This window comes from Panicum virgatum, chromosome 5N (assembly GCF_016808335.1).
Source record: "Panicum virgatum strain AP13 chromosome 5N, P.virgatum_v5, whole genome shotgun sequence".
NCBI lineage: Eukaryota > Viridiplantae > Streptophyta > Magnoliopsida > Poales > Poaceae > Panicum > Panicum virgatum.
Genome location: NC_053149.1, coordinates 44,099,911 through 44,109,869, shown reverse-complemented (window position 1 = coordinate 44,109,869; position 9,959 = coordinate 44,099,911).

Sequence of the window (9,959 nt, the reverse complement as noted above, 5' to 3'; positions counted from 1 at the left end):
GGCCTTCTTCGTGGCGGCGCCGTTCCAGGCTCCTCATTCGAGCTTCCCAAACTGGGGTTCTGATGGCCGACGGAAAGAACCTCATTGGTGTGGGGGCGAGGTGTCTTTCAAAAATCCGGCACAGGTAACGGAGTGCTTTCCTGACGGCTAAGGGATAGATGTCCTGGTGCCTGAACCCTGTAGCGGTCACTCGCCATGACTGAATGTCGGGGTAGCGGTCACTTCTGGCGATGACTAGGATCACACTGCAGCGGAGAGTGCCATGATGCTCGTACTCTCTGCTGTAGTACCTTGGACGTTCCGTGACGCCAAGGCTTTCCAGGGCGTAGATCAAGAGGCTGGGGAAACCAGGTGCAGCTTGGCAGTCGCCCTGGGTCCATCCTTCCTCAGCCATCTGAAAACAAAGATAGGGTGAAAAACTTGCACAATTATTTGAGGTACACAAAGGGGGTAGATGATATTTATTATGGTAACATGGCGGGATACAGTCTTTATGGGTACACGATTATTAGAGCAGAGGTTCTAGCTTAGGGGCTACTTTTATCATAGGGACTCTTCCTTGATCCTAAGAGGGCGCTTCTTCAATGGAAGATACCGATCCGTCGCGTCATCTTCGGTCTGAGTACCTTTATCCCAGTGGATTTCTTCGGGTTCTTCTTCTTCTGTCTGAGTACCTACATCCCAATGGGTTTCCATGGGTTATTCTTCTTCTTCTTCCTCTATCCATCCGCCTATTCCTCTGCGGGCCTCGTACTCTCGCATATGGGCTTGGAGGGCGGCTAGGGAATTCTCGGCGCGTGTTACTCTTGCCTGCTGTTCTTGCAGTTCCGCCTCTTTTTCTTCCATTTGGACTTGGAGAGCGGCTAGGGAATACTCGGCGTGTACGGTTCTGGTCCGTTGTTCGTCCAGCTCTTGGGTTGCCTTTTCTGCTCTGTGGACTTGTTGCTTCAGTTGCGCCGCTTGTTTGTGGTAGAGTTCATCCAGGCCGGTGAGATAGATAGATAGGTGAGAGACTGTATCTTCCAGGTCTTCTTCTTCTCTCCCAAGTCCTCTCATCCGGGTAATCCATGTGCGTCCTCTTCCTTCAGTCGGCGGGAAAAATCCCATAGGAGTCCGCTGAAGGTGGTGCCTGTAGATCACGCGTAGACATCGGAGGGCTTTACGGGCGGCTTTTCGATAGGTGTCCGGGAAGCAAAAACCAGTGGTGGAGATAAACCAGGGATCCACATCTGGGTAGCAGGTGCTCCTTGCCACGAAGATCATCAGGTCGCACCGAAGAGTGCCCTTGGAGTCGTACTCCCGGTAGAGAAACTCTGGTGGGTCCACAACTCCGATGCGTTCCAGGCTGAGTATCAACAACTTAGGAAGGCCGGGCTCTGCGTAACAGATTCCGCCGATCCATCCATTGTCAGCCATCTGGAATAGGGCAAGAACCAGCGGTGAGTGTTTGTGTGAAGAAAGGATTAAGGAAAGAATAAACCTAGTGTGGAAAGGCTTAAAACGGGATTTCACTCCTAGGGTCACGTCCTACGGCCAACCTACGGCTCTAATACCACCTGAAGCGTCCCCTCATATGAGAGAACTTAAATGTGATACAAACATCAGTCCCAGGAGGCTGATGCCACATTTATTACATCAGATGGTTCATTACCGTACAAACCTCCGAGGAGGACACTCGATACATATAATAATAATAAGTAACCAAGCTACGACATAACATCAGACCGCAACCCACAAAGGGTCTAACTCGGGCTCGGAGTACTGCGTCAGCGAAAACATCTCGAACAGGGCCGGTTCCACAGGCAAGGTTGGGTGTAGAACGATAACCCTAATCGGCGTCGTCTGGTACGAAGTCTGGGTCTTCCTCTGTAAAAAGTAAGAATGGGGTGAGTACAAATGTACTCAGCAAGTTCAACCACACCCACGGAGGGGGTTATATCAGAATAATATGCATAGGTAAATCAAGGGTAAGGTTACGGTTTAGTTTGCAGAAAGCTAATTTTTATGCAGGGGTTTATTTAGCAGAAAACATTTCAGAAACCAGTTTTTATATTGAATAACACGAAGTTCAAGTTTTAAACTGCTACCGGTCTCCCCGTCCGTCGTAGCACATGGCACAACTGCCGGACACAATTCCAAAACAACTCACACCGGCCCATCCCAATAAAACACTAGTTATGTGACCACACCGTAACTCGCCCAGTACCGTGGGCACGGCTATTCGAATAGCTTTTAACTCTGCAGAGGTGTGCAACTTTACCCACAAGCGGGTACCACAACACGAGCACTGAAGTGTCGGTGTAGATCCCGACATAGCCATTACCCACCTTAGCTAAACCTGACTAGCCATCACTGGATGCACCAAGGGGTCATCGACCGTTCACTTAGGTATAACCGGGTATAAGTCACTCGGGGCTTATCCCTTCTCCTTAGTCACCCGTTGCTCTCAGCTCTCCTGATGGCTATCAAATTAGCTAGTGGGATTTATGCTATGTAACACCCTAATTTTAAATTTCAGTATTTATTAATAAATTAATTGGCTTTAGTTAAATTTTCTAAGGTTTATTGTGTTTAGTTGGCATTTAATCTAAATTTTGTTCCTTAATTAATTAAAATTTATCATAGGTTTAAATTTTTGTAGCATTCATGCTGGTGCATAATTTTATTTGAGTGTGGTTTGAATTCAAATTCAAATTTGAATTCAAACTTTGTTTGAATTAGATTTAGAAAGGAGAGAAATAGAAATTAGAAAAGGAAACAAACCCCAAAGCAAACCAAAACCCAGCCCAACCCCAAGGTCTGGCCCAACCCACTCCCCTCCTTCTCCCGCTCGGCCCAGCCCCGCGCCACGCCTCCGGCCCGTTTTCCCTCCGCGCACGGCCCACCGCCGCAGCCCAGCCTCGCGCGCTCAGCGCCGCGAGCGCTCGTCCCGTCTCACTGTGCCCCGACTGGCACGGCGGGCCCATGCGTCACCCGTTCTCACCCGTGAACCGCTCCCTCTGCCGCTGACGGCCTGGACCCACCAGTCAGGCCCGTCCTCCCCGCCGAGCTGCTGCTCCGCTTTGCTCGCTTCACCCCTGCGCCGTGGACCAAGCCGTGGCCCACCCTAGCCCTGCAGACCCACCAGGCAGCGCCCAGTACAACCGCGCCCTCCGCTTCTAGAAGCCGCCCGAGATCGGGATCCCGCCGGGCAGTTGCGTGATCTGTGCGATCCGCAAAACGGCAACCCAATTCCGCCGAGATCACCGGAGAGCCTGCCATCGTCCCGCGCTGAGGTTCACGGCCTCCTTCTTTAATTGGCCCGTGAGCCTTCCCTGCACCCCACTCTCCCACTACCGGCGTATCCAGAGCCAGAGCACGCCGTTCGTACCCCTGCTTTGCGCCGCCCGGAGGTGAGATAGCTCCTCCGCCGTGATTTCTCGCCGCCGATGCGGATCGACCCCAGCTGACCCTGGATTTTGCCTTGTAGGGGCACCGCACGCCCTCACGTGAAGCCCAGGAACCCGGGGAAGTCCTGCACTGTCCGGACCGCGAAGCTCCGCCCGCAACCCGCCGCCGGACTCGGCGCCGTCGACCCTGAGCGCCGCCCCAACCTGGCCCAAGCCCCGGTGAGCATCGCCCCGTTGCCCGCTATCTTTTGCGCTAAGTTTATTAGGCCGTGTGCCACCCTAGCTGCTGGCACGACGTGCTCCGGCGCTCCGCCGCCGCGCACGCCATGGCTCTGCCGTGGCGGATGCCCCGCACCGCTGCACGAACTCGCGCTGGCCTTGCCCAGACTTATGTCAGCTTTGCATGCGCACTAGCACCTTTTGGCGCCCAAATCTGAACCCAGCACAGCACAAAGGCCGCACGCCGGCGGTGTCCGCCGTGCAACTTCCGCCCGTCCATCGATTGCACCTCCACAGGCCTTCCCGAGCCCAGCTGAATGCCCAGGTGCTTCACGCGTGCCGTGTAGGTACTTCCAGACCCCAGCCCCGCTCGAATCCATCCCGGGAAGACCGAGTTCGGACTTCTCCGGCACAGCGCCGCCGCGGGAGCAGAGCTCCGACGACCCAGCGCCGCCGCCCGCGCCCCAACCGTTCTTGGCCGCCAGATCCGTATGCAACGGCCTGGATTAGATCTTGGATCAAGCCAACTAGAACCGTTAGATCTAGATCCAACGGCCGAAAACCGCGGATACCGGTTCGGGCTGGCGTTTTTGTTAAAGAGTCCCTGATCTCTTTGCTAATCAACCCGCGGTCCAGCCTTAGTCAAAAGTATTTACATTAAGGTCCGCTTTTTAGCACTTAACACCCTGAGCTTTTTAATAATCTAACCCGCAGTCCAGAGCTGTAGTTTTTGCACGCTAGACCCTGGAACTAAGGTTTAATTACATCTAGGCCCTCGGTTTTAGCAGAAAAGCCCCTGAAACTCCAGTTTTCGTACAAATAAGCCCCTGCACCTTGTTTTTAGCCCAGAAAATGCGTTTTAGCTACGTTTTTAGCGTTCTTTATGTCCACGCGATCGTTGTAACGAGTAGAACAGTTTAGACTTAGTTTTTCTTGCTGTTTTATTGTATTGATGTACTGTTCTTTAGCTTTTGTTAGTGTTTGCTTGTATGCTTATTATCATGCTTTGTTTTGGCCATGTGTTCGTGAGTAGACGTTGATCCATCTGAGGAGCCTCAGTACCAGTACTAGGAGCAGCCTTCTTCCGAGCACTTTGAGCAGCAGCCAGAGCAGTACGAGGAAGGCAAGTGTAACATGAACAACCTATCATCTTTAAATACATTTACATACTGCATTTTAATACTGTATGCCTTTAAGGATTTCCTAGCCAGTTTATATCCTTTATATATATCCTTGGGTTGCATTTTGGTTAGTTGTGCTAGGTGCTGCGCCATAACACACTTGGTCCTTTTTTTTAATTAATTTGATTAATGGTTTACTTGAACTTAATTCTGAGAGTGGCCCTCTGTGTGGATGAGTGGCTCACGTCTCGTTAAAAGATGTTTTTGTAGAAACATGGTTTAGGGGGCCAGCACGGTGCTTAGTGCTTGGTTGGCCACTCTCCATAAGGACCGGTTCATAGAGCGACAACCTGGGACAACAGCGCTACCACAAGGCTAGAATGGGATAGACTTGGCGTAATAATTAGATCTTTTTGGTTTGGAGTAACTTACCTGCGGGGCAAGAGTAGTAAGCTTCAATGGTCCCTGCTCCTCCGGCTTGGTCTGTGCTTGGATTGCGCTCCTGTGCTTGTACCCCCGGAGGTGGGCCCCATCGTCGCCGACCTAACTCTCGCGGTTACGCCTTACCAACGGGATTCTTTTTAAAGGCCTCGTAGTGAGTCGCTGGCCATCTCACCTAAGGAAGTGTGATGAACAACTGGCGTAGCTCACGACTTGTGGGTAAAGATGTGCAACCTCTGCAGAGTGTAAAACTGGTATACTAGCCGTGCTCACGGTTATGAGCGGCCCAGATCCTCCTTTTGATTAGTGAAGTTATCTCCTTCTGACGAGAGAGGTGCTTCTCGGGGTTACCTTGGTGGCTTGGTTTTTGGTATGGTTCTCAGTAGTAGTGTAATTAATTCTGATTAATTACTATGTAACCGGGTTAATGGTAATTCACCAACTCATAGTAAATAGCTTTAATAAAACTATGCCAACACTTAAAAGCTAATGCAGTTGAGTCAGCCAGCCTAGAGCCTCATAGTTTGTGTTATACTTGTTGAGTACAAGTTGTGTACTCACTCTTGCCTCTTCTCTACTTTTTCCTCTTGGCTACGCTACTGCTGCTCAGTTCCTGCCGACACGAGGGAGTTCGTCCAGCGCTACCAGGACTACGAGGACTTCTAGGTGCTTCGTCTCCCAGTCGACGTCCCTGTGGCGCCCTGCTTCAGCTTCGGAGAGCTTTTTATCGTATTTTGTACTTCGCTTCCGCTGTATCAGACATTTTGGTCATTATTGTAATAAATAACATTCGTATTCGCTTTATTGTCTTTTTACGTGATATGTGCTATGATATACTATTCATTCTGTTGTATATACGTGTGACTTGATCCTGGCACGTATATGATTGCTCGGTTTATGTTCTTTTATAAACCGGGTGTTACAGAGTGGTATCAGAGCCATATCGACTGTAGGACGAAGCCTAGATAGAACTGGTCGAGTTTTAGGACTTCTTCTCACCAATCCTTGTCTGCTGAAACTATTTTACTATTATACCCCTTGACTTCTTTGACTTTTTACCCTTCTTGCCTTGATTTCTCTCTCTGAAGAATAGTTTCGTAGATTTTGGCCTGAATCAGTCATCTGACCACCATGAGCATAGCTAGGTGACCTTTTTATAATAAAACGATAGCCCGTTCTGCGACGCGTGGTGTTAGTCGAGTCTTTTTGCTAAACTCGGCTAGGTTGTGAAAATTGTCTGCTTGTTATTATGCTACATGCTTGATTTGGATTTTTGACTGATTGCATAGCTTAGTAGTTTAAATTTGTTTAAAGAAAATCACTCAGATGTTAAAGTTAACTAATTAATAAAATGAGTTAGATCGTTGGGGGTAAAACAGTCAACTCTATCCTGTCTACTTTATCATGGCTGAGTCTTTTTCCGCAAAGTGTTATCATATCCCTCTGAGTTTATTCTTGCAATATCCTTACTCGTGAAATCTTTTGTTCAAATCAGATGGTGAACACCAGGAGCACCGGTTCAGGTTCTGGCCAGCAGCAGGGTCAGAACAACCAGGGTACCGGGATCCCGATGCCTCCGCCTTTGACTCCGGAGCAGTACTTCCAGCTCCAGATGCAGATGATGGCTACCCTGAACAACACTGTTCAGGCTCTTCAGCACGCTCACACTCAGCCTCCGCCTCCTCCACCGCCGCAGCCTCGCGACAGGCGTGCTGAGTTCCTGAGGGGTCACCCGCCGACGTTCTCTCACACGTCCGACCCTCTTCAGGCTGACGACTGGCTCCGTGCAGTGGAGCGTCAGCTGGACATCGCCCAGTGCGATGACCGTGAGCGCGTCTTGTACGCAGCAGGACAGCTGCGAGGGGCAGCTTTGGACTGGTGGGAGTCTCACCCAGTTCACGACCGCGAGTCTCTCACTTGGCTCCAGTTCAGGGAGCGTTTCCGCAGCCACAACGTCCCCGCGGGCGTTATGAAGATGAAGCAGAAGGAGTTCCTTGCACTGAAGCAGGTAATCTTAAATATAATCATTCAGCGGTTTCTTTTGAGCTAATGCCCCTTGTTCTATCTTTATGAATCTTGAGTTAATCTTCCGATATCTATCTGTCTTTGTGAATTCAGGGGACTATGTCGGTCACGGAGTATCGTGATCGCTTTCTTCAGCTGGCACGCTACGCCCCTGCCGAGGTTGCGGATGACCGCAAGAAGCAGGAGCACTTCATGGAGGGTCTTGAGGACTACCTCCAGTACGCGCTGCTCAACCTCCGCTTCGACGACTTCAACCATCTGGTTGACAGCGCGCTCAACACTGAGCGCAAGCACCTGGAGATGGAGGACAAGAAGAGGAAGGTTGTCCCCGTTGCTTCCGGCAGCAACACTCGTCCTCGACTCCAGCAGCCCCAGCAGTACCAGCAGCAGTACCGGCCTCCTCAGCAGTACCAGCAGAGGCCACCGCAGCAGTACCCGCCTCGACAGCAGCAGCAGGCAGGTCAGGGCCCGAGGTTACCGGCACCTCCGGCTCGTGCTCCACCAGCTCCACCAGCACCGCAGGCTCCACGTCCGGCAGCTCCTACCGGACAGCAGGCTCAGGGACCTCCTCGCACCTGCTTTCACTGCGGCCAGCCGGGGCACTACGCCAACGCTTGCCCCCGGAAGGCGCAGGCGGGACAGCAGGGGCGCCCAGCTCAGCCCAGGGCGCCAGCACAGGGCAGGGTGAACCACGTGACGGCCGAGTCAGCGGCCGAGGCTCCCAACGTGGTTATTGGTACGTTCATGGTTAATTCATATCCAGCTACAGTGCTTTTTGATACTGGTGCTACGCATTCCTTCATTACTCAGTCTTTTGTCGAGCATCATGGTATTCATACTAGCACATTAAAGAGGTGCCTGTTAGTATCTTCACCGGCAGGACAGTTGAGGTCTCACACTTACTGCTCGAGAGTCAGTGTTTCTTTGAGGGGAGTAGAGTTCTGTACTGATCTGATGGTGCTAGACACCAAGGGCATTGATGTCATTCTGGGAATGGAGACTGTGGCCAAGTGGGGAGTTCGGATAGATTGTGCTCAGAGGACAGTCTTGTTATCAGCTTCCAGTGGCCAAGAGGTTGTTATCAGTGCAGTAGAGCCTTCGGGATTTCTTCATCAGATGGAGGCTAGACCCACGGATGGTATTCGCGTGGTGTCTGAATTCCCGGATGTCTTTCCGGATGATTTGCCAGGTATGCCGCCTGAACGCACCATTGAGTTTTGTATTGATCTCTTGCCTGGCACAGCTCCTATTGCAAAGCGGCCCTACCGTATGGCGCCTATAGAGCATGAAGAAGTCAAGAAGACTATTGATGAGTTGCTAGCCAAGGGCTATATCCGTCGCAGCTTCTCTCCTTGGGCTTTTCCATTGCTGCTAGTAGATAAGAAGGATGGCTCGAAGAGGATGTGTGTGGATTATCGGGAGCTGAATGCAGTCACTATCAAGAACAAGCATCCACTGCCCCGTATTGAGGATCTCTTCGATCTGCTTCGAGGTGCTCGTATATTCTCGAAGATTGATCTTCGTTCGGGTTATTTTCAGCTGAGGATCCGTCCTGGGGATATTCCGAAGACGGCATTCACCTGCAAGTACGGGCTATATGAGTATACAGTCATGTCCTTCGGTCTGACTAATGCCCCGGCTTACTTCATGCATCTGATGAACATGGTTTTCATGGACTATCTGGATGTCTTCGTGGTGATTTTCATTGATGATATTCTGATCTTCTCCAAGACAGAGGAAGAGCATGAGGAGCATCTGAGGCTCGTATTGCAGAGATTGAGAGAGCATCAGTTGTATGCCAAGTTCAGCAAGTGCGAGTTCTGGATTGACGAGGTTCCATTCCTCGGTCATGTTATATCTCAGGAAGGCATTGCTGTTGATCCGAGCAAGGAGAAGGATGTGCTCGAGTGGGAGATACCGCAGACAGTGAAGGAAGTCAGGTCTTTCTTGGGCTTAGCTGGATATTATCGGAGGTTCATTGAGAATTTCTCCAAGATCGCGAAGCCTTTGACTTCTTTGCTGGAGAAGAATGTGGCTTTTGTATGGACTGATGAGCGTCAGATGGCCTTTGACGAGTTGAAGAAAAGGTTGACTACGGCGCCAGTCTTGACTCTGCCAGACCAGACGAAGAGGTTCACGGTGTATTGTGATGCTTCGAAGGATGGTCTTGGGTGTGTTCTGATGCAGGAGGGCAGAGTGATTGCTTATGCTTCACGGCAGTTACGTCGGCATGAGCTGAATTATCCTACTCATGATCTTGAGTTAGCCGCAGTTGTGCATGCTCTGAAGATTTGGAGGCATTACTTGTATGGGCAGCGGTGTGATATCTACACTGATCACAAGAGCCTCAAGTACATTTTCACGCAGAATGAGCTGAACATGCGGCAGAGAAGATGGCTAGAGTTGGTCAAGGACTATGATCTGGAGATTCACTATCATCCGGGCAAGGCCAATGTTGTAGCAGATGCTCTGAGCAGAAGAAGTTATGTCAACATGGCCGTGGCTTTCCAGATGCCTCCAGAGTTATGCGAGGAGTTCGAGCAGTTGAGTCTGGGCTTCTTGCATCATACTTCCAGTGCAGCATTTGAGGTAGTACCGACTCTAGAGTCAGAGATCAGGCAGCATCAGAAAGATGATGAGAAGCTGCAGGAGATTCGTGAGTTGCTCAGAAAGGGCAAGGCTCCTCATTTCAGAGAGGATGATCTGGGTACCTTGTGGTACAAGAACCGGATCTGTGTTCCAGATGTGAAGGATCTTCAGAAGT